This window comes from Mauremys mutica, chromosome 5 (genome assembly GCF_020497125.1).
Source record: "Mauremys mutica isolate MM-2020 ecotype Southern chromosome 5, ASM2049712v1, whole genome shotgun sequence".
Lineage (NCBI taxonomy): Eukaryota > Metazoa > Chordata > Testudines > Geoemydidae > Mauremys > Mauremys mutica.
Genome location: NC_059076.1, coordinates 45,401,165 through 45,426,604, shown reverse-complemented (window position 1 = coordinate 45,426,604; position 25,440 = coordinate 45,401,165). Strand labels below are relative to the sequence as shown.

The 25,440-nt window shown below is 45.8% G+C and overlaps 1 protein-coding gene and 1 long non-coding RNA gene across 7 annotated transcripts in view; one reads left to right on the top strand and one right to left on the bottom strand.

Annotated features, from left to right (window-relative positions):
* ADAD1 (adenosine deaminase domain containing 1) overlaps positions 1-25,440 on the bottom strand; it is a 165,492-nt gene that overhangs the window by 63,800 nt on the left and 76,252 nt on the right. The gene's annotated exons all lie outside the window — the stretch shown is intronic.
* The window catches only part of LOC123370974, a 46,884-nt gene continuing 23,648 nt past the window's right edge, over positions 2,205-25,440 (top strand). The window contains exon 1 of the long non-coding RNA XR_006579675.1: positions 2,205-2,472. This is a non-coding gene — a long non-coding RNA (uncharacterized LOC123370974). The remainder of the gene's footprint in view (positions 2,473-25,440) is intronic.

Genomic DNA, 25,440 nt, shown 5'->3' with positions numbered 1-25,440 from the left:
GAGGTGGAGGTGAGCTGGGGCAGGGGGCAGGATGGGGAGCTTGGCTGCCAGTGCGTGTAGAGCACCCACCAATTTTTCCTGGTGGGTGCTCCAGCCCGGAGCACCCACGGAGTCGGCACCTATGCTTGTGTGTATGTATTAGGTACATTCTTTAATTATGTAATCATGTATTTTTCCCCCAAGATCCCTGCCTCATTCAGTGTACAGGATGGACAATACTCACTGAACGAGCAGCTATTCATTATTTTATTTTCTCTTCATTGTTCAATATGTGGCCCCATGCCTTATTTACTACACAATATTCAAACCCTGCTCTCAGTGCAGAATAATTAATTTCCTCATGAGCTTTTCTATTGTGCTCACCACAGTAGTAGGTAAGTGTTTCACAAACATCAATTATTTTATTTTCCCAACACCCCTGTGAGATCAGGGGGCATTATCCTCATTTTAAAGATGGTGAACAGAGAGATTAAGGTCAGAAAGTATTCACTAATTTTGGGTGCCCAATTTGGGACATCTAATGACTGATTTTTCACAGTACTTAGCATTATATAGAACTTTAGATGGTCAAAGTATAGCTCCCACTCAGCACTTCTGTAAATGAAACTCCACGGTCTCAAGTCAGGCACCCAGAAAATGAGCAGCACATAATTAGTGACCACCTTTGAAAAATTTGTTTTAATTGTCTTGTTTAGCATCACAGAGGAACTTGGTGGCAGGGGCAGGGATAGAATCCAGGTCTCCAGAGCAGCACTCAGTTACCTTAACCACAAGACCATCTTTTTGCTTCCAACTGTTCCCTCCCCTTCCAACTTCTGCAAAAGTGAGGCAGAGATCCTACAAAAAGCCTCTTTCACTACACAACCTTGACTTGTCTCCTGAGTAGGTCCATCCTGTGCACTGAATGAACCAAGGGTCCTGTGGAAAAAATAGTACCTATCTGTACCCAAGACTGATAATGCCATCTTCTCTAAACCCACACCACTGTTTCCGTCATTGTCACCTCCCCTACTATCAGTCCGAGTCTCCCTGCCTAGGCTCCTCATGCCAGTATATGCTCTGGGCTCCTTGTCCAGCCAATCCCAGTTCTCCCTCCCTTTCTCTTCCCTAAATGGCTCCAAGACCCAGTCTCTCATCCCACCCACCGCACTTTGCCTCCTCATCCCAGAATCCCTGCTTCCTCTCAGAGCCTCCCTCCATTTCCAGCTGGTCCCAGTTTCCCCACTACTGGCTCCTCAACTGATCCCTTTCCTCCACCACTGGCTCCTGGTCACCCCCATATTCCCTCAATGGCTCCCAGTCAGGGTCTCCTTGCCCAGCCAGTCCCAGTTTTTCTCCCTCTCCCCTGTACCAGTTCCCAGTCCCAGGCTTTTTGTCCCAATGTACTCCCATGACCCCACAAGCCCAGCTCTTTTCTCCTCTGCATTTGAGTCAGGTAGCTTCCTCCTCCCCAGAAGGGGGAGCCTTGAGAGCACAGGAGAGACAGTCTTCCAGCTCTTAGTTCCTATACCAAGCCCCCATCTAGGCTTGCAGCAGCCAGGGACAGAAATTAAGGAAAAGTCCTGCTCAGCCCCTGCTGCTGTGGACAGGAACATGGTCAGTGTAGACAGAATCGTCAGAGAATTCAGCTGCCAAACAAGAATTTATCCACTAACACATCTGAGCATATTTCAACTGAGATTTTTCAAAGGTTCACCAAATTTGGTTGAATTTTCACAGGAACAGCAAAAGGCATATCCCTGACACAACAGCCACCCCCCCCCCCGCCCAAACTTCAAGTCCCTGTTCCAAAGCATGAACACACTAAATGCTCTAAATACATAATAAATAACTTAACAAATTTGTTAACATGGGCAAAACAATACACTTCCCCCAATCTTGTTCTAATAGTTGAACAATTTTTGCTTACACTTTCCAAAACAATTCAGCTCGAGGTAGACACCCAACATGGAAAATTTCAATCCAGACAGTTTGTTTGGCCAAGTTATAGGGTCTTATAATGGAAGTGTCAGGCAACCCTGTCTATAGATAATGTTGCCTGCACCTATAATTATGTCACAGTACCTCTGTGATGTAAGCAATTATTATCCTCACTTTACAGACAGTGAAATTAAGACATAGGCACATAGTGGATAGAGTATTGTTCTGGACCTCAGGAAACCTGGGTTATATTCCTGGTTCTGACACTAGCTTGCTGGAAAACATTGGAGCAAGTCACTTCATTAATCTGTGCCTTAGTTTCCCCATTGCCTCCTTTGTGAAGTGCTTTGAGATCTACTGATGAAAAATACTATCTAAGAGCTAGGCATTATCATTATTCCACATTAAGCAGTGGAAGCCCCCAACTTCAACTTGCATATTGTGAAAGCTAGACCTAAATAATATTCAATTATGACAACAATCAGTAGGCTTCCCTGGCTCTGGTAGTATAATTCACACCACTGGACAGGGAGAAGATTCTGAACCGTTCTGGTAAGCACACAGCAAAAAGCTGTATTTTTCCACCTTCCTAGGTTCAAGATAACAACTGCAACTATGTAATATTATTTTCCACTAAAGTTCCCCGTGAAAGAAAAAAGAATCCCATGTGAAAAACTGGGTAATAAGTTTCACACACATAGTTTTATTAAGTTATTGTTGATACTATTGCTAACATTTATGTTAAACAGGGACATTTCCTTTTAACATAGGAAATTTGTCTCCCACAGATCTCACTTTCACTTAGATCTCTTTCTTAGACATTAAAAATGGAATCTTTTGACATTTTTGTTCAACCACGTATAGCCAAGACAAACAACATACAACATACAATATCAAAGAATAGAGTGTCCTAAGTTTCTCTGAACACTGTCTAAATATTATTTATTCAGATTTAAGGGCCGCTCCTGGCAGTACCTGGAAAAGTAGGCCTGATATAGACATTTAAAGGGAATCCCCCTTCCTTTCCATGAGCAACATGAGTAACACAGATACATGCAATTAATGGTTCAGTCATGCAAAGTGTTGCATGCCCTCAATTCTCACAGAAGCCAGTGGGATTTGAGGATACTCAGTACCTTGCAGTAAGCACTCAAAATCATTGAAGATTGATCAAAAACCCACCACAAGTCCAGGATTACGATTTGACTATTTTTTACTATGACAACATGACTCTTCTTTATGAACTCCCACATTATTACACATTCAAAAATGAATCAGAAGGTTAACAGGTACAAGCAAAACTAACCTTATCTCTCTGCATGTGTTCAGAGTAACCACTCAAAGATATGACATGGATAAAAAGTAGGGCGGTCAATTGATTACAAAAATTAATCACAATTAATCACGTTGTTAAACAATAATGGAATACCATTTATTTAAATATTTTGGGATGTTTTCTACATTTTCAAATATATTGATTTCAATTACAACATGGAATACAAATTGTATAGTGCTCACTTTATATTTATTTTTATTACAAATATTTGCACTGTAAAAAACAAAAGAAATAGTATTTTTCAATTCACCTAATACAATATTGTAGTGCAATCTCTTCATTATGAAAGCTGAACTTACAAAAATAGAATTATGTGCAAAAAGTAACTTCATTGAAAAATAAAACAATGTAAAACTTTAGAGTCTACAAGTCACCTCAGTCCTACTTCAGCAATTGCTCAGACAACCAAATTTAGTTACAATTTACAGGAGATAATGCTGCCCGCTGAAAGTGAAAACAGGTGCTTGCATGGCACTGTTGCAGCCGGCATTGTAAGATATTTATGTGCCAGATGTGCTAAAGATTCATATGCCCCTTCATCTTCAACCACCATTCCAGAAAACATGCATCCATGTTGATGATGGGTTCTGCTATATAATGATGCAAAGCATAGCGGACTAATTCATGTTCATTTTGATCACCTGAGTCAGGTGCCACCAACAGAAGGTTAATTTTCTTTTTTGGTGGTTCGAGTGCTATAGTTTCCGCATCTGAGTGTTGCTTTTTTAAGACTTCTGAGAGCATGCTCCACACCTCGTCCCTCTCAGATTTTGGAAGGCACTTCTGATTCTTAAACCTTGGGTCAAATGCTGTAGCTATTTTTAGAAATCTCACATTAATATCTTCTTTGCGTTGTCAAATCTGCTGTGAAAGTGTTTTTCAAACGAACATGTGCTGAGTCATCATCTGAGACTGCTATAACATGAAATATATGGCAGAATGCAAGTAAAACAGAGCCGAAGACAGTTCTCCCCCAAGGAGTTCAGTCACAAATTTAATTAACGCATTATTTTTTAACGAGCATCATCAGCATGGAAGCATGTCCTCTGGAATGGTGGCCAAAGCATTAAGGGGCATACGAATATTTAGCATATCTGGCATGTAAATGCCTTGCAACGCCAGCTACAAAAGTGCTATGCAAATGTCTGTTCTTGCTTTCAGATGACATTGTAAATAAGAAGCAGGCAGCAGCATCTCCTGCAAAGAAAAACAAACTTGTTTGTCTTAGCAATTGGCTGAACAAGAAGTAGGACTGAGTGCACTTGTAGGCTCTAAAATTTTATATTGTTTTGTTTTTGAGAGCAGTTATGTAACAAAAAAATCTGCTTTTGTAAGTTACACTTTTGCGATAAAGAGATTGTACTACAGTACTTGTATGAGGTGAATTGAAAAATACTATTTCTTTTATCATTTTTATAGTGCAAATATTTGTAATAAAAATAATATAAAGTGAGCACTGTACACTTTGTATTCAGTGTTGTAACAGAAATCAATATATAAAAAAACAGAAAAACATCCACAAATATTTAATAAATATGGGTACTCTACTCCAAGTCCCTGTACCTTTGATTGGAGAATTTCAGCAGCAATACTCATCTGGGTCATGCATGTGCTCTCTCCGTCTCATGCCATTGTCAGCACCTATCTAGCACGTGCGACCAGATCCTCCTCAGTTCCTTCTGTACTGTAGAGTTTGGAAATTTAACTCTGAAGTAGAGGGGAGGTGGGTGGGTAGTGGAGCACTCCCCAGGGACACCCATCTCGAAGAACCTCAGTTACTGCACAGGGTGAGTAACCTTCTCTTATTTTTCGAGGAGTGTCCCTGAGGGGGCTCCACTTCAGGTGACTATTGAGCAGTGCACCTTGTTGTATGGAAAGGGCTTCAGAGTTGCATGAGTACGTCATAAAACAGTAAGGCCTAACAATGTGTCTAATTTTGAATGCTGGTTGATTGTACAATGTTTTGTTAACATGAGTGTGGACACTCAGGTGGCTGCTGTACATATGTCCACGATCACAACATTGTTTAGGAAGGCTACTGAAGTTGAAAGGGATCTGGTGGGGAGGGTTCGGATCCCCACTGGGGTTTGTATATCCTTCTGTTGGTACCAGAGGTGGATGCACCCAGAAATCCATTTATTTCTGTTTGGAAATAGCAGAACCTTTAGATCATTCCTCAGTGGAAATAAAAAGTCTCTGTGATTTTCTGAATGGCTTAGTTCTGTCAAGATAGAACGCTAACCCTCTAGCATATGTAGTACTGAGTCCTGTTTACTCCCATGAGGTTTAAGGAAGAATGAGGGAGATGGATTAGTTGGTTTAAGTGAAAGGTAGAAGGTATTTTAGGGAACAATTTTGGGTGGGGTCTTAGGATGACCTTGTCCTTGAAAGAGATGGTGTAAGGTGGGTGTGCCATGAGGGCCCTAGCTCTCCCACTCAGCAGACTGACGTGATTGCAACTGAGAGAGCCACTTTCATCAATGTGTCAGAGAGCATGTTGCTAAAGGTTCAAATGGGGACCTAGTGAATCAGTGTACTACTAAGTTCAAGTCCCAAGGTGGGGTAGGTACATGTACTTCAGGGTAGACATTTCCAATACCCATAAGGAAACATTTGGTGGGCAAATATTAATATGCCATCCACCTTGTGGTGGAAAGCAGTAATAGCCACGAGATGTACACTGACTGAGCTAAGGGATAGTCCAGATGTCTTTAGCCCAATATGTATTCCAATACCATGGGCAGGAGGGCGGAAATGGCCCTGACTTATTTTAACACCGTATGTTGAATCTCTTCCCTTTATGCAGGTATGTGTGATTGTTCTTCTGCTGTTTAATATGTCCTTTGTCTGTTCTGAGCAGGTTACTTCTTTATGTTGGCACCACATAGGAGCCATGTTCTCAGGTGAAACCTCTCCAGGTTTGTGGGGTACACCTGTCCGGCATCCTCTGATGAAAGGTTCGGCAGAAGTGGAAGAGTGCGTGGTGTGCATACCATTATCCACACCAGGTACAAATACCATGTGGGGACTAACAGAATGACTTTGGCCCTATCTGTTTGTATTGTGTGTATAACCCTCAATAACAGGAGGATCAGGGAAAACGTGTATGTCGGAGGTGTATCCCATTTGAGGAAGAAGGCATCTCCCAGGGATTGGAACCCCAAGTCTGCTCTTGAACAGAATTTCAGGCATTTGCAATTTTAGGATGTTACAAAGAGGTCGATGGATGGGTGACCCTAGTGTTTGAATATGTTCTGTAGAACTAAATTGTTTACTTCCCACTCATGATCCTGAGAAAATTCTCTGTTCAGCATATCCACTGTAGTGTTCTGACAACCTGTGATGTACAAAGCTGATATTTTGACATTGTGCCATACACACCAGTTCCATAGTTTCATTGCTTTGATGCATAGGGAGTGTGATCTTGCCCTTCCCTGTCGGTTTATATAAAACATACCGGCAATGTTATCCATCATTGCCCTTATAGTCTCATTCCTGATCAGGAGCAGGAAGTACAAGCTTGCATTGTGAACCCTGCACAGCTCCATGAGATTTATGTGTAATAGTATTCTCGGAGGGCGACCACCTGCCCTGAATTGTGTAGTGCTCTTCAGCCTATCAAGGAGGCATCGGTTGTGAGAAATATTGAAGGTGGAGTCTGTGTGAAAGGGACTCCCACACACACGTTGGGGAGTTGTGTCCACCAGTGTAGAGTCTTTGACTTTGAACGGCATGGTAAGGCGCTTGTTCAGGCTGTGTTTGTGTGGTATGTAGATAGTTCTTTGGCAGCCCTGAATGCAACACATGTGAAGTTGTGTGTGTCATACTATGAATGTGGTTGCTGCCATATGGCCTAATAAGTGGAAGCAGGTCCATGCCAATGTGTTTGGAGATCACAGTACTAAAGAGATCAGATTGATTATAAGTAAGGCTAAGATTTTGTCATGGTTATTTTTCGTAAAAGTCACGGACATGTCATGGACTTAAACAAATATTCACAGAAGCCGTGACCTGTCTGTGACTTTTGCTGCTGTGGCTCCACGGTTTCCCCTGCCACCATGGTGATTGGGGGGGTTCCTCTTCCACCCTGCAGCAGCTGAGGGTGCAATCCATCCCATCAATCCAGATCATTAAGAAAGATGTTGAACAAAACTGGCCCCAGAACCGACCCCTGAGGTACTCCGCTTGATACCGAATGTTGAGGGTCAGTCCTCCTGTTCCACTGCCGGTATTATCATTGCTAATGTGATCAACCTGAACCACTGGGTCTTTACAAATTTGTTGAATTTTCTGAGGGGGATGTGCCTTGGTGCCGCAACCTTAGGCGGCTCCATCGGCAGTGTAGTGGAGGAGGTGTGCTTCGGTTTGCCCAAGGCCGGCCTACTTGGGGTCACTGGCTTTCACGGTACACGCAGAACCTGACATCTGCTGGGAGAGCAATACCACAGTGCACAGACAATCCAGGAAGTTTTTGGAGAGTGTTGGGGACAACTTCCTGATGCAACTACTGGAGGAACAAACCAGAGGCCATTCTCCTCTTGACCTGCTACTTACAAACAGGGAAGAATTGGTAGGTGAAGTAGAATTGGGAGGCAACCTGGGCAGCAGTGATCATGAGATGGTTGAGTTCAGAATCCTCACAAAAGAAAGAAAGGGTACCAAAATATGGACCCTGGACTTCAGAAAAGCAGACCAACTCCCTTAGGGAACTGATGGGCAGGATCCCCTGGGAGTCTAATATGAGGGGGAAAGGAGTCCAGGAAAGCTGGCTGTATATTAAAGAAGCCTTATTGAGGGCGCAGGAACAAACCATCTCAATGGGCAGAAAGAATAGCAAATACGGCAGGCGACCAGCTTGGCATAACAGTGAAATCTTCAGTGAGCTTAAACACAAAAAGGAAGCTTACAAGAAGTGGAAACTTGGATAGGTGACTAGGGAGGAGTATAAAAATATTGCTTGAGCATACAGGGGTGTAATCAGGAAGGCCAAAACCCAACTGGAGTTGCAGCTAGCAAGGGACGTGAAGGGTAACAAGAAGGGTTTCTAAAGGTATGTTAGCAACAAGAAAAAGGTCAGGGAAAGTGTGGGACCCTTAATGAATGGCGGAGGCAACCTAGTGACACATGATGTGGAAAAAGCTAAAGTATTCAATGCTTTTTTTGCTGCGGTCTTCACAGATAAGGTCAGCTCTGACACTGCTGTCCTGGACAACATAGTATGGGGAGGAGGTTAGCAGCCCTCAGTGGTGAAAGAACAGGATGAGGACTATTTAGAAAAGACCAGGCAGCCTCACCTCAGTCCCTGGAAAAATCATGGAGCAGGTCCTCAAGGAAACCATTTTGAAGCACTTGGAGGAGAGGAAGGTGATCAGGAACAGTCAACATGGATTCACCAAGGGCAAGTCATGCCTGACCAACCTGAATGCCTTCTATGATGAGATAACTGTCTCTGTGGATATGGGGAAAGCAGTGGATGTGATATATCTGGACTTTAGCAAAGCTTTTGATACTGTCTCCCACAGTATTTTTGCCAGCAAGTTAAAAAAAGCATGGATTGGATGAATGGACTATAAAGTGGATAGAAAGCTGGCTAGATTGTCATGCTCAATGGGTAGCGATCAACGGCTTGATGTCTAGTTGGCAGCCGGTATCAAGCGGAGTACCTCAGGGGTCGGTTCTGGGGCCAGTTTTGTTCAACATCTTTGTTAATGATCTGGATTGATGGGATGGACTGCACCCTCAGCAAGTTTGCAGATGACACTAAGCTGGGCAGAGAGGTAGATAAGCTGGAGGGTAGGGATAGAGTCCAGAGTGACTTAGGCAAATTGGAGGATTAGGCCAAAAGAAATCTGATGAGGTTCAACAAGGACAAGTGCAGCGTCCTGCACTTGGGACAGAAGAATCCCATGCACCGCTACAGGCTTGGGACCCACTGGCTAAGCAGCAGTTCTGCAGAAAAGGCCCTGGGGATTACAGTGGATGAGAAGCTGGATGAGAGTCAGCAGTGTGCCCTTGTGGCCAGAAGGCTAACAGCATATTGGGCTGTATGAGTAAGAGCATTGCCAGCAGATTGAGGGAAGTGATTATTCCCCTCTATTCGGCACTCTTGAGGCCACATCTGGAGTATTGCGTCCAGTTTTGGGTCCCCCACTACAGAAAGGATGTGGACAAATTTGAGAGTCCAGCGGAGGGCAACAAAAATGATTAGGGGTCTGGGGTACATGATTTATGAGGAGAGGCTGAGGGAACTGGGCTTGTTTTGTCTGCGGAAGAGAAGAGTGAGGGGGGATTTGATAGCAGCCTTCAACTACCCGAAGGGAGGTTCCAAAGAGGATAGAGCTCAGCTGTTCTCAGTGGTGGCAGATGACAGACAAGGAGCAATGGTCTCAAGTTGCTGTGCTGGAGGTCTAGGCTGGATATTAGGAAACATTATTTCACTAGGAGGGTGGTGAAGCACTGTAATGGGTTACCTGGGGAGGTGGTGGAATCTCCATCTTTAGAGGTTTTCAAGGCCCAGCTTGACAAAGCCCTGGCTGGGATGATTTAGTTGAGGTTGGTCCTGCTTTGAGCAGGGGGTTGGACTAGATGACCTCCTGAGGTCTCTTCTAATCCTAACCTTCTATGAACCGGAGGATCCAGGTGCCTCGTATGTATTCAGCCACCGTGTGGTCGGTACCGAGGATACAAAATGAGCCAGAGACCATTTCTTTCTCAATGGCTCTTTTCCTCACTACCTTTTTGGAGGAGTGAGCCTTCCTCTGCGAAGAGGGTGAAGTTTCTGGAGATCGTTGTCCAGAGATGGTCTTCTGGCTGGGATCAAATGCTGGGCGCAGAGATTTCTCCATAAGTGTAAGTTTGAGATGCAGGTCTCTGTTCTTCCTAGTGCAAGCCTTTATGTTGCTGCAGTGAGACCACTTTGTGGGATGTCTCTCTCACGTAAGCACCACATACATTGAGAGTGTCTATCCGATATTGGGATTGCCTCCCAGCAGGAAAGGCAGCACCTGAAGCCTGGTGAACTGGCCATAGGTCCACCTATGGTGGTTCAGCCCACTATTTTAGAGGGTAAGAAAATATATGTATAATAATTTCCAAATGAAAAAATAAACAGGGAAAGAAAAAGGGTAAGTAAATGTAACTATTATACTAAGACTACTCTAAAAAGCTATACTAAACACTAAATAAAGCTATCGGTTTTCACACTGCTGGGAACTTTGTCTCAGGCTGAGGATGGTTGAGAAGGAACTGCGGGGGGTGGTGTCTGGTCATGCACACAAGACAGATGCTGACAACAGCATGAGATGAGGAGAGCTCATGCGTGACCCAGATGAGCACTGCTGTTGAAATTCTTCAATCAAAGGCAAAGGGTTGCATTTTCACCTGAAGTGGAGCACCCACAGGGGACACTCCTCGAAGAAGAGCAATGACTTCAATAGGAACAAAATTAGGCCAATGCTGAGAACCTTTTTTGAGGAAGGGAACCCAACAACCACCACACAAAAACTGTATTACAAAACATGAGCCTTCTCCCTTTGAAGTCAATGCAAAGCTCCCATTTGTTTCAATGGGATCAGGATTGAGCCAGTTTATTTAGGATCAGATACAACATTCCTGTGAAATACAGTAGGAACTATTTTCATCCTCACTGTACCCATGAGGAAGCTAAAGGAGAGAAATTCAGTGACTTGCCCAAGGTAACAAGGGGAGTCAATATCAGAACCAGAACAGGAACTAATGCAGAATATCAGGGTTGGAAGGGACCTCAGGAGGTCATCTAGTCCAACACCCTGCTCAAAGCAGGACCAATCCCCAGACAGATTTTTATCCCAGTTCCCTAAATGGCCCCCTCAAGGACTGAACTCACAACCCTGGGTTTAGCAGGCCAATGCTCAAACCACTGAGCTATCCCTCCCCCCTGTCCCTGCCAGAGGCCACACCTATTCCTCCCCTCCCCCGATAATCCCACAGAAGCCAGCCAGTATTAAAAACACAAATAATTGAACAGCTTTCAATATGCTCTCAAAGAGGCCAGAGTGAAGAGTTAGACTGCATACCAAATGGTGAACCATGCAGATGTGAAAGGAACCCCCCTCCCCCTCCCCTGAGTCACCACAAGCAGGGATATACCTGTTATTGGGGGGAAACCCCTATGTTGTACACATGAATCATGTAGATCAGTAATGAAATGAGAATCCAAACCACAAAGGTACTGTGTGTTTATTTTTAGAACATTGTCATTATTAAGGTAGGAAAAGGAGCAAGTATGTTTCAAATTGTTTCCTGCACTCTAAAAAGAAATTATATACCTCTCTCACATACACTACATACCACTTATATTTTGAGAGATATCAGTTTTATCACATGAGGATTTATTACTCATCTACCCTGGACTGACCAAATCTTATACAAAGGGTTTCTTCATGCAATCAGAGATAGTTGATTTTATTTATTTAAACAAACCCAACAACAAACCCTCGTGGTCACCAGGACTTTTCAATCTCTACTACAGCTACCTACATACTTGCACAAAACATTTTCATTAGCCTTGTCCCACTCATTTGCTTCTTGTCTCAAATTAGTTTATAAGGTCACTGGGGCAGGAAACATTACTACTTATTTGTACAGGATCTAGCAAAAGGGAGCCTTGATCCTGAACCATAGTACTAATAATAAATATATTCAACATACAGACAATAAAGTCTTAAGCTTTTTATTCTAATAACCATAAACACTTTTTGGAGGAAACCTGCAGAGATGGAACTGAGCTGTAAATTTCCAGTCCAGAGTTGGATCCAAACTTTCCTTAAATTTCTGCATTCAGTATTATAGTTATCATGCATTCTATAAATATGGACCAGAGTCAAGAATCTGGACTTTTCCTAAAGTGTAAGGAGGAATCTGAATTTAGTGATGCATTTTAGGCCCAGCTCTACTTTTAAAAGAGATGACCAACGCCAGCATTATTGCTCTATAGTTTTAGACAGATATGTTCTCAAAGGAGACATCTGCGTCGTGTTTCTTAGGGAATGCATATATACATTTCTACCGTCTTCTACTTTTTTATGGCAATGGAGCTGATTAACAATGTTCAAATAACCAAGTCCAGATAAGTGAGCCAGTGCATAGCTTTGGAAGTGGCTTGGTGTAAATCTAAAATGCCACTGATTTACAATGTGGTCCATAGTTTGCGACTCGTGTCCAACATTACATTATCTCTCGTCTTCCTGAGATATGAGAGATGACAGCATCTGCCATGTAAAGTTCTGAAACTGTTCAATGCAGGCTATTGCTTCCAGGGTAGGTTGAAGCCTAAAAAGTTATTTTGGGGCATCAGCAATCAAACGTTTGTTTGGGATATTAGCATTATCCGAGAATTCTTTCTAGTGTGCTTCATGATTGAATAAGAGCTTTAGCCTGATCCCAAAAAGGCTTACAGGATTTCAGACATGACTTTGGAAGCTTCTGGAGGTCCTCATGAATTGGTAAATTCAGGTTGGCCATAGTTTGATTGTACTCACAAGCTCTCTCTCTCTCTGTATTTGGACAAGGTTAGTCCGTGATTTTGCCTTTTCACGTCCCTTCCAGATGAGCTACAAACATCAGGCATCCATCTGAGGTTACACCGAAGTATTTCAGATAGGGATAATTTTGGACCCATTCACCACCCAAATATGATAAGTGGTAACTTGGCAGTTTTGTTGATTTAGGTGAAAGGCTATTAGCAAAGTTTTGGAGGCATTGGAACGTACCTTCCAGTATTGAAAATATTCTGCCATTAGCTTGAGGTCAGGGAGCATGTTGCCAATGGGTGGTAAAGGACAAACATGATTGGCAGACCTACTCACTACTGTACATTTGACAGGGAAGACCCCAAAAAGGTAGCATGAGGTGACAGTCATTGTCCTCCTCAAACATGGGAAGTCACCAAACAATGCTTGTTGTTAAAGAACCCATCTGCATCTCCATCCCTGGTAGCCCATCAAACTATGTCCTGCCAGCATCTCTCACTCCCTTTTGCCTTCCCATAGACTCACTTCTTGTCTCCAACCCCTTATCAGAGTTTAGTTACTTCAATTTATTGATAAATTAAATTTTCACATGCTCTGGAATGTGTAAAGGCTTGTCCACATATCAAAGTTAATCCAGAATAAAGAAAGATGTGGATTAACTATTAGTGATTAACTCCATGTGTGGATGCTCTTATTTCAGAATGAGAATGCCTTATTCTGAATTATTTTAATGCATTTATAGATTTATTCTAGAATAAGAGGTCCACACATGGAGTTAATCACAAATAGTTATTCCAGAATAAGGTCCTGTGTGGACAAGCCCCAACACAGTGTGGGGCATGTAGAATTTTACTCCATTAGTAGCAGGATGTACCAACTACCTTCTCCAAAAGGTAACAATGGCTTCACTTAGAGAGGTTTGCTACCCAGAGAGGTGCTAGTGAGAATTCTGTGACTGACAGATTCAAAATGGGAAAGTTAGGTCTTGTTGGAGTGATCACCAGACAGAGAGCAAGTCAAAGGGCCAGGAAGATACATGTGGATCTGAGGGTGATGAAGGGTTGCACCCGCAAGTCTGGATAATTTAAATTACTTCAACTTTTGGATGCTCCTCTGACTAATGGAAATTTCTTAACCTCTGTCACCAATTATGATTTCACTGCAGCGTCACCAAGGGAACTTACAATGATCTGGAAACATCAAACTGCTCTTTAAACACATAGGACCCAATTCGAACCTGACCTCTAGCCAGCATTTACATTTTCTACCTGCAAAAATTCAGGTGCAGTCTTTGAATGCAAACAATCCGCAAACAAGGTGTTGGTACAAGAGAAGGTGATGTGACAAGTTCCTACAAGAACATGTGATGAGTATTCTGTGAAATCCTTATTAAAGGCTGATCAAAGCCTTCTCTCTTTCAACACATGCAAACTACTCTGAATAACTAGCAAGAAACATTTCCTTGAAATGGAAATAACATATCTGTAGCAGCAGATGGTTGCTGATTTGTTTGCATATCTGATCCACATTGTCACAACTTAATTTAAGGTTAACAGATTAGTTTGATGATACTTTTAAAATTAAAAAGTGAAAAATGCAGAAAAACAGTGATGTTACAATAATATATGTGGTATAATTATGGTATTATATATCACATCAAATAAATTACAAAACTACAGAGATTAAAGTTTGAATGGTATAATAAATGACAAATATTGCACATTGATTCAGCTTTTTCCCTCCTCTTGCTTATTTGAGCATATTTGGGATAAGTGTATTGAATAAACTATTTTATTCAATACATGTTATTAATTATTAATTGTTATATTCACCCCTATATAAGCACTTGAGGAAGTTAAAGTCCTTGTCTTGAGGAACTGAAGGAGCTTGTGCTCAGTTTTTATTTGTAGTGTGTTCACTGAATGGGTTCCAAATCAGGAGACACTCCTCCTCTTTCCCATTGGTATGAGATACCACCAAGTGAAATATACATTCACTGTTTTTTCAGATTTCCATATTATTGTAATGCTCTGGTTTCTAAAGCTATATATTAATACTTTGGGGTGTTTATTTAATGTGTATTCTGTAATATCTTGAAGCAAACAAGCATTTGGAAAATTGTCAATTCTCCACATTTTTATTGAAAACATTTTCCAGATGAGGCCAAGCCCAGACCATACGTAAAAGACTAGAATTTCACTAAAAATTAGATGACTATATGGAGTTTAATAAGGTAAAGTAATTTTTCTACTTGTAGCACTGAACTGGCCTGTGGTCAAGGAGGGAACTTCCCACTGATGATGCATTTACTGTTCCCCACTTTTCCTTACTGGGGCTGGGCTTGTATGGGAGTGTTATTGACCTACTGGCATTAAGAAGCTAAAGAAAAAATGTTAAGTGTTTAAAAACAAGTTTAAAATTCTATAGGTGAGATGGGAGAGTTAATGTCTCATAATCCCTTACTCATTGGTTTGTATCACAATCTTCATATTATTAAAATCCATACATTTGCCTGTGAATATGGGGGGAAATGTTCTCTCTCATTCAGTTATGGAAGATATGAGTGAAATTGCTATGATGCAAATGCCACCAACAAATCACTGTCAATCTTTCCTTCAGTAAGGTACGGAAAGTAAAAAGTACCGTAATTTGAATAAAGGTGGGAAGACCAATTCAGACAAGTTTCTCCATTGCTTTTGCTCATGCTATTAAATTTGTCAATAAGAAACTCCACATGGTGAGTGAAAACTCAGTATAGAATTTCAACATTTTCTTTCCATTATACAGTCTCTCTAATCACCTGCATTTGTACTTATTCAAATGGGGAATCACCCAAAACAAGCTTTCTCCAGTGCAGCTATTATATGTAGTTTAAAATTTGACTTTGTGGTTTAATAAGGTTCCTGTTCTATCAAGGTTTCAAATATTAAAAAAAAAGAATAAACTCTAATCAGATCACTGTGGTCCTGTCAAAAACCTCTAACTGTACAATTGCAAGTTTCAACTTCCTGAACCATTTCATTACTGATGAGCAGCGTGAACGGAAAATTGCATGTGTGAAAATCATGGATGCCATGATCTTTGAGTCTTTCCACCACTGCAGCTTCCCTCAGATTATAATCTTTCATTTTAAAAATGGTTTATATTCTCCTCTATTGCAAGGAGCCACTCAGTGAATCTGCTGATGCTCTGTAAATCTTGCCTCTCACAGAAAACTGTCCCCAGGGAAATAACAGCTATTGCAAAGGTGTAAACTCACCTCTCCCACATACTACTCACCTCAGTGAGGCATAAGCTGCAAACACAGGTAGTCCAGTAACTTTAAATTTTTTATTAAAGCTAATGTTAAAATATATATATTATATACAGTTTAAGAAAAAAGTGTCTGTACATCTGGGTATAGTGCTTAAATTATCCACAACGTTTGTTTTAAAAGTCATAAGATATAGTGCATAATCAGCAATAACCCAAATTTAGGTGAATAAAGTTAACAATATGGTTTAGATACTAGCATCCAAGTATTTGGGTACATCACTCATGAAAAGTTACACAGAGAGTTGGTTGTGGAGAGCAAATATATCAATTAGTGAAGACTGTCCCTCAGTAATTGAGAATTTAGGGTAGGTTGTCCAATTAGAAAATACAATCCATCAGGAAGTATTTCAGTTACTTTCCCAACTGCGCTTCTCATTGGCACTCCAGCTCATCCCTCCTGGTATTGTCAATGTCTAGTGATGTGTTCTAGGTAGATGTCCCTCGACTACCTGATGGCATCTGGTATCATGAGTTGCTGCATCAGCTGAGCGTAGCATTGACCAATTCCACATTCTCTCAACACTCACTCATTACTGGGGTCCCATGCACCCAGGGCTCTGACGATCAGTGCCTGAGCTTGAACGTCATAGCCCCTAGCTCTCAAGGTGCACATGAGGGTTGTATTTCTCCAGCTTTTGAGACCAGGCATTGCAGAAGGCCAGGGACCTGTTTTCAAAGGGAACTGTGACATCCACCATGATGATTTTCTTCCGGTCCTTGTTGGTGATGACAATGTCCGGTTGCAGGTGGCTGTCTATTCCGAGGATGGCAGCATTCGCAGCAACCTTTCCTACAGGTGGTGGGATGGCTCTGACCAGTCGGTCTTGGATGGCGTTGTGGTGCAGCTGCCAGGCTCTGGAATGGGGCTTGCAGCTACACAGGATGTAGAGCAGTGTCTCATTGGCATAGCCACACTTCCCGCATCGCTTGTCCCGATTTCCATGGCGGATGGCTCCGTTCAGCGGAACGCAGTTGAGCCGGGCTCTGTGGATGAAAAAACGGTTACTCACCTTTTTGTAACTGTTGTTCTTCGAGATGTGTTGTTCATGTCCATTCCAAGCAGGTGTGTGCGTGCCGCGTGCACACCAGCTGGAAGATTTTCCCTTAGCAGCGTCCGTAGGGTCGGCCCGGGTGCCCCCTGGAGTGGCGCCTCCATGGCGCCCTATATAGGGACCTGCTGACCCTCCACCCCCTCAGTTCCTTCTTGCCGGCACTCCGACAGAGGGGCAAGAGGGTGGGTATTGGAATGGACATGAACAACACATCTTGAAGAACAACAGTTACAAAAAGGTGAGTAACCGTTTTTTCTTCTTCGAGTGATTGTTCATGTGCATTCCAAGCAGGTGACTGACAAGCCTGAGTTTAGGTGGTGGCGTTGGAGTTCACTGCAGATTGGAGCACCGCCCTGCCGAAGGTTGCATCGTTTCTGGCTTGGTGCGTGATGACATAGTGTGACGTGAATATGTGGACTGAGGACCACGTGGCAGCCCTGCATATCTCCTGTGTCGGGACCTGAGCCAGGAATCCCGCGGAGGAGGCCTGTGCCCTTGTGGAGTGGGCTGTGATTGGTGGGGCAGGCACGTTGGCCTGATTGTAGCATTTGCTGTGATCCATGAGGAGATATGCTGTGAAGAGATGGGGAGCCTCTTCAACCTGTCGTCCACAGCTACAAAGAGCTGGGTTGATTTCCTGAATGGTTTAGTTTGTTCAATATAGAATGCCAGGGCCCTGTGAACGTCCAGGGAATGCAGCCTACGCTCTGCGTTGGAGGAGTGTGGCTTAGGGTAGAACACAGGAAGAAAAATGTCCTGCCCCATGTGGAATTGGGAGACCACCTTAGGAAGGAACGCTGGGTGTGGCCTGAGTTGGACTTGGTCTTTGTGGAAGACATTGTATGGAGGCTCAGACGTCAGCGCACTGAGCTCCGATACCCTCCTGGCTGAGGTGATAGCCATGAGGAATGTGACCTTATAAGAGAGATATAGCAAAGAGCACATAGCCAGTGGCTCGAAAGGGGGCCCTGTGAGGGCGGAGAGGACCAAATTAAGGTCCCAAGCTGGGACTGGTTGTCGAGTATGCGGGAACAGCCTATCCAGGTCCTTGAGGAAGCGACAAACCAAATGGGTTTGCGAAAACTGAACCAGCTTCAGCTCCTGGGTGGAATGTGGAGATGGCTGCCAAGTGGACCTGAACCGAAGAGAGGGAAAGTCCCCACTGTCTCAACTGGAGTAGGTAATCAAGGAGAGGGAGCAGGGCGAGCCTGTCCCTGCTGTTCAGCCCAGATGGAAAAACTTTTCCACTTGGCCATGTATGTGGCTCTGGTGGAGGGTTTTCTGCTACCGAGGAGGACTTGTCTGACCTGCTGTGAGCACTGCATTTCCACTGGGTTTAGCCATGGAGCATCCAGGCTGTGAAGTGGAGCGACTCCAGGTTCGGGCGGCAGAGGTGGCCCCGATCCTGCATGATCAGGTCTGGGAGCCGGAGCAACATGAGGAGTGCCTGTATGGACATGTGCAGCAGCGACGTGTACCAATGCTGGCGCGGCCACGTTGGTGCTATCAGTATGATGCGAGCATGATCCCTGCCTATCTTGAGGAGTACCCTGTGGACCATGGGGATCGGAGGGAAGGCGTAAAGCAGGCTGCCTTCCCACAAGAGGAGGAAGGCATCCGTTAGAGACCCTGGACTGTGCCCCCTGAGGGTGCAGAACCATTGACACTTCCTGTTGTCTCTTGAGGCAAAAAAGTCTATCTGGGGATAACCCCAAAGACCGAAGATTGAGCGTGCCACATCTCAGAGAAGGGAACACTCATGACCATGGAACGAGTGGCTGAGGGCGTCTGCCAGGCCGTTCTGCACCTCTGGGAGGTAGGATGCTGTTAGGTGAATTGTATTCTGTATGCAAAAGTCCCAAAACATGAGGGCTTCCCGGCACAGGGGAGAGGAGTGTGCACCCCCGTTTGTTGATACAGAACATTGCCGAGGTATTGTCCATGAGGACTGCAATGCACCTGCCAGCCAAGCGAGATTTGAAAGTGAGGCAGGCAAGGTGAACAGCCCATAGCTCCCTGACGATGTGTATGGAGAGGTCCTCTGGGGACCAAAGGACCTGGGTCCTGAGATTCCCGAGATGCGCTCCCCACCCCAGATCCGACGCGTCTGTCACCAAGGAAAGGGCTGGCGAAGGGTACTCCCGCACAGACCACCTGCGAGTCGAGCCACCACTGGAGGGAATCCAGCACTGCTAGGGGATGCGTCACCACCGAGTCCAGCGCGTCCCTGGTTGGTCGGTACATAGTTGCTAACCAGGACTGAAGAGGGCGCAGCCTGAGCCTGGTGTGGCTCACCACATAGGTGCATGCAGCCATATGTCTCAGCAACTTGAGGCAGTTCCTTGCTGTGGTGGTCGGGAAACGGCAGAGACCAAAGATGATGCCGGACATGAACCGAAACCTGGACTCTGGTAGGTATGCTCTAGCCTGCGTCGAGTCCAGAACTGCCCCTATGAACTCTATCCGTTGGACAGGAAACAGAGTAGACTTGGTCTCATTCAACAGGAGACCGAGCTCAAGGAAGCTCTGTCTGATAAAGACCACCTGAGCCTCCACCTGTGTCTTACGGCGGCCCTTGATGAGCCAATTGTCCAGGTAGGGAAACACCTGAATTCCTTGCTTGCACAGGAAAGCTGCTACAACTGCCATGCACTTTGAGAAGACCCTTGGGGCTGCTGACAGGCCGAAAGGCAGGACTGAGAACTGGAGATGGGTGTTGCCCACTACGAACCAGAGATAACTTCTGTGCTGAGGGATTATTGCAATACGGAAGTACGCGTCCTTCAAAGTTGAGGGCGGCGGACCAGTCTCCTGGATCCATGGAGGGGATGATGGAGGACAGGGAGACCATATGGAACTTGAACTTCTTTACAAACTTGTTCAGATGCTGCAAGTCCAGAATGGGTCTGAGGCCCCCTTTTGCCTTCGGTATTAGGAAATAGTGGGAGTAAAAACCTGTCCCTGAGTTCCTGAGGAACTTCCTCCACTGCCCCTACTACGAAGAGGGACTGCACTTTCTGACTTTAAAAGTTGCTCATGAGAGGGGTCCCTGAAGAGGGACGGGGAGGGGGACTGGTGGGCCAGGAGGGAGAAGAATTGGATAGAATATCCCCTCTCTACCGTGCAGAGGACCCAACTGCCCAAAGTGATTTGGGACCAGGCACGATATAAGGGGGACAGACATGACAAAAAGGTAGGGTTGGTAGGATCCAGCGTCCTGACTGGTAGGTTGTCCTAGATCGCACCATCAAATTTGGGGTCTAGGCATTGAGGAAGGCCGCGGCTGGCTGGACAACTGGCTGCAGGGCTGTTGTTGCCTCCTTCTGCCATTTCTGCTTTGCCTGCATGAGGGCTCCAGGCAGTTCTGGGGCTGTTACGACTGTGGAGCCGCCTGTGGCCTGAATTGCCTGTGTTGGGTGGCTGGGGTGTGCAGGCCTAGCGAGCATAAGGTAGCCCCTTGGACAAGAGGCTCCATAACCTAAAGGACTCGTCTTCTCGGAGAAGAGCATGGGCCCCATGAAGGGGAGGTCCTGGATGGTCTGTTGGACCTCATGTGGAAGGCCTGAGACCTGAAGCCAGGATCCCCGCCGCATGACCAGCCCAGTTACCAGCGTCCGGAAGGCTGCATCCGCCACATCCAGGGCCACTTGGAGGGATGCCCAGGAAATTAGCTTCCCCTCCTCTACCAGAGCAGAAAATTCTGTTCATGATTCCTGGGGAAGGAGTTCAGCGAACTTGGACAAGGCCGAGCAGGTGTTATGGCCATACCGGCTCACTATAGCCTGTTGGTGGGCTATACGTAGTTGCAGATCCCCCGTCGAGTACACCTTTCTACCAAAGAGGTCCAACTTCTTTGCCTACCTGTTCTTTGGTGTAGACCCTGGGAACCCGACGCTCCCTTTGGTTGGCTGCATCCACAACCAGAGAGTCCGGGGGAGGGTGGGTATATAGGTGCTCATGGCCCTTGGAGGGTACAAAGTAGCGCCTCTGTCTTTTTGGCCATAGGGGCCAATGAAGCTGGTGTCTGCCACAAGGTGCGGGACGTATCAGCTATCGTTTCGATCAATGGTAGGGCGACCCTAGACAGGCCCGAGGGGGCCAGGATGTCCACTACTGGATCTACATCCACCTCGATCTCCTCCGCTTGGATCACCAGGCTCTGAGCAGCACACTTAAGTAGCTGCTGAAGCAACCGGTTGTCTTCTACGGCCGGTGCTGCTGAAGTTCCCTCAACCACCTCAGCCGGTGAGGAAGAGGAGATCACCTGCAAAGGATCTTCCTCTGTACCCTCAGCCTCTGCAGGATTCTGCGGCACATGGTACTCTGGTTGCGTGGCCGGTGCGGATGTAGGATGCGGCACAGCAGTCGGTACTGGGGTCAACACCGAACGACAAGGCATACTGGGTGGTGCCTGCAGTGTCAGAAACATGGTCAGCATCGGTGCCGGCGTCTGATTAGGTGGTGCTGGGTTCTGTTGTGGCACACTCCTGTCGGACAGCAGAGCCAGTGGTGGAGGCATTTGTGCCGGAGCCACCAACATCGAGGAGACCAACGCAGACCTGGAGCGCGGGCCGTGCGCCTGTCCCAGGGACTGATGGTAGGCCCAGGGAGTCCAGAACAGCCACTGGGAGGGCGGTTGCCACTGTTGCTGACACTGCGCCAGGTAAGGTCATTGGCTTGCCTGAGAAGCCGACCTCCTGCTCCTCGATCTACTGGAGTGGTAAGATTCTGCCTCCGAATCCGAGGTCTCCGAATAGGAGGACAGAGGGGGAGCAGTACCCACTGTTGCTGGGGCGCAGTGCCATGAGGCCGGGGAGAGCTCTCTCTGCTCCGGTTCTGCCGGAGCGGTGCAGGGCAGGGACTAGGGCAACATCATGGCCGCCTTGCCCCTTGATTGGATCGGGGGTTGGGGCGTGTCTGGCGGCTCTTTCCACTGGCGCGGGAAAGCCGGCACTGGGAGGCTTAATAAGTCAGAGGCCACCTCGAACACCTCTGGCGTCGATGGGAGACGCACATCCTCGCTGAGGTCCAGGAATCTAGACTGGTCCGGACTTGACTGCACCCCTACCAGGGCGGGAGTCAACAGGACCTTGGGAGGATGTGGTTGTGGCTCAGCTTGTCCCACTGCACTCGTGGATGCCACCAGCCTTTTAAGGTCCTGGTGGGGTGATCGGTCCCTCACCGGCCTCTTCTTTTTCGCGGGCACCAGAGATGGTGATCGGTGCCGCACGGAGGCCAATTTTCTATGTCACGATTCTCTCTGGTGCCAGGACTTGGAGGTCTTAGACTGGGCCTCCTGTCTTGTTAGCAGTGCTGGAGCGCTGCGCACCGAGGATGAGGTACTGGGTGCCGGATTGGCAAGCTCAGAGTCAGAGTGTGGCCGTAAGGCCACCTCCATCAGGAGCACTCTGAGTCTCTGCTCTCTGTCCTTAAGAGTCCTGGGATGGAATCCCCTGCAGATACTGCACCGGTCTCTTTGGTGGCTCTCCTCGAGGCACTTCAAGCAGGACGAGCGTGGGTCACTCTTCGGCATAAACTTCCCACAGTCCGTGCAGAGTTTAAACCCTGGGGACCCGGGCATGCCCCAGCGGGGCGACGAGTATGTTGTGGGGAAGCCCCCCCCAACAACTATTAACTATCTACAACTAACACTAACTCTAAACTAAGAGAGGAAACAACTATATACACTTAGATGAGACACTGCTAGGCTTGCTGCAAGAGCGAGCAAAGTTCCAGCTAGCTGTCACCGGCGGTAAGAAGGAACTCGGGGGGTGGAGTGTCAGCGGGCCCCTTTATAGGGCACCTGGAGGTGTCACTCCAGGGGGCCCCAGGGCTGACCCTACGGACGCTGCTAAGGGAAAATCTTCCAGCTGGCGTGCACGTGGTGCGCACACACCTGCTTTGAATGCACATGAACAATCACTTGAAGAACCACCTCCCGTTTGCAAATTGGGTGAAGCTGCCCCCTGGGAGGAAGTGGCTGCTGATGTCCCACTTGCATGTCACCTCGAAGGCCTTGCCCTGGTTCGGCTTCCCGCATATTGGCAGTAGATGGCATCCTTCAGGGTTCTCTACAGCATGGTTCTAGCTCTCGGAGTGATGAGAGTGTGTGTTCTACATTCTTCACCTGTGGCAGCAGGACTCTCAGCTCCTCGTGTTCCTTGCTCCACATCCAGTGGCAGACGATACGCTTCTCCAGTCGTCACGTAGCATTGTGGGCACGAGTCCGGAGCGAAGCAAAGTCTCCCTTTTCTCTCCCAAATTCACCTTCCAGGGACCCACTCAGGTAGGTGGCGACTCTGGGTTGGAAGGGTCCTGGCAATTCGCTTTTTGATGACATCCTGCATAATACTTTCTACAATGTTTCTCACCATGGCATCCAGGCATGTCAGAAGGCGGAAGGCATGAGTGATCACTGCAAAGTAGCATAGATCACCCATACAAGGGACATTGGTGCCACCCTGCCTGCACAAGATGTACACCAGTTCATTGCTCCTCTCTGTGGAAGAAACATTCACTTATTCACTAGCTGCCTGATGGTGTTGGCTGTCTTGTTAAGAGGTACCTTCACCACGGCAGATCCCCTCAGGACGAATGAGATATGGGGGGGGATCAGGAAGGTGTTCATCTTCTCCCATGGTGCCAGTAGGGAGGAGTTGATCCTGGCCACATCTCGTAGGATAGTATCCTCAGCTGTCTGCTGGACACGGAAACCTGTTGGCATGCTGAGATGTTGGTATGCTTGCCCATCCTCGAGGAAGATCATGGGTTCAACCTGGATCCGAAACGGCACTGTCTGGACCGAGTCCCTTCTACTGACATTGATATGCAGGGATGCACACTTCCTAGTGTTGAAACGGAGTCCCATCCAATTGGCAGCCTGGCTGGTGACATTGAGCATTTGTTGGAGACTCTCAGAATTATCTGCGATCAGGACCAGATCATCTGTGTAGGCCAGGATATTCACACTGTTGACATACACGTTGAAACTGCCTAACCCGCTAGAGATTGTTCGAATGAATGGCTCCATAGCTAAGTGAAACACGATGGGGCTGAGGGGACAGCCTTGCTTCATGCCGCTACGGATAGGAATTTCAAGCCTCTCCCCTTCCATGGAGCAGATGGTGGTGGAGGTGCAGCCTTCATAAAGTTCCTGGATTAACTGGAGAAAGTTTTCAGGCATCCTGAACTGTCGCAGCATGGCAAAGATATGCTGGCGGGGCATCGATCCAAAAGCATTAACCAGGTCGAGCCCCCTACAACACACTTCCTTTGTGCCTTCCTGGCCATGTGGATGGCAAGCATTTATGAGCTTGCTTAACATAATAAATGCAACCACAATTACTAATTCAAAAGGCAACACAGACCAATTTGAATAACGGGACTGTTCAGGAGAGGAAAAAAAGCCCACAGATTCAGTTTTTCACTCCCACCACCCAAAACAAATGAAAGCAAAGCAAAAAAGCATCTGCACCACAATGAAGTAAACTATTCAGGGCAGAGAGTGTCTCAGTCTACGCTTGTACAGTGTCTAGCACAATAGATTCCTGATTTCAGTTAGGCTGCCGAGGCACTACTGTAATACAAATATGAATAAAACAACAATAACTAGAGAAAATAAAGAGGCCATGAGCATCACTCAGCAGCTAACCACAGATATACTTCAGCATTTACATGGAGACAGGGAAATACTGGTCCAAATTTTCAAAAGTAGCCTCTAATTATGGGTGCCCAGCTTTATGTTCCTAAGGTCTTATAAGTTTCTGTGTGAACTGCGGCTGTTTAGCATCTCTGGATATCAAACTTTAGATGTAAAACGCTTGGGCAGAGACGGTCTTTATGTTTATGTTTGTACAGTATCTAGCACAGTGGGGTCCTGGTCCATTACTTGGGCCCCTGGATGCTATTGTAACAAACAAACATATAAATAAAAAGGTCACTTTTGAAAATCTGTCCCCCGTTTGTCTTCCTGCCTTCTAGGGTACTTGGATTTCTGTGCTCCCAAAGAATTTGCATGAAAACGAACAGATTATCTAACAAAGTTATTTTTGCTTGAGGATCCCTAAGTGCGAGGGAATAGAAGCTTCATTCTTTCTCTTTCCAAGATCCTAGAAACACTGCCATTTAATTATACAGTCTTCCCTGCTTTGGCAACTTATTCTATACTTAGACACCACAATGGGAGGCATCTGAAAAAGACAGATAAACATGCATATATATGTGATGTGAATGGAGCATGGAATGGGACTTTATGATCTTTCTCTTCCTTTTTCCCTAAATCATTGAAGCATTCTGTCTTCCAATTGCC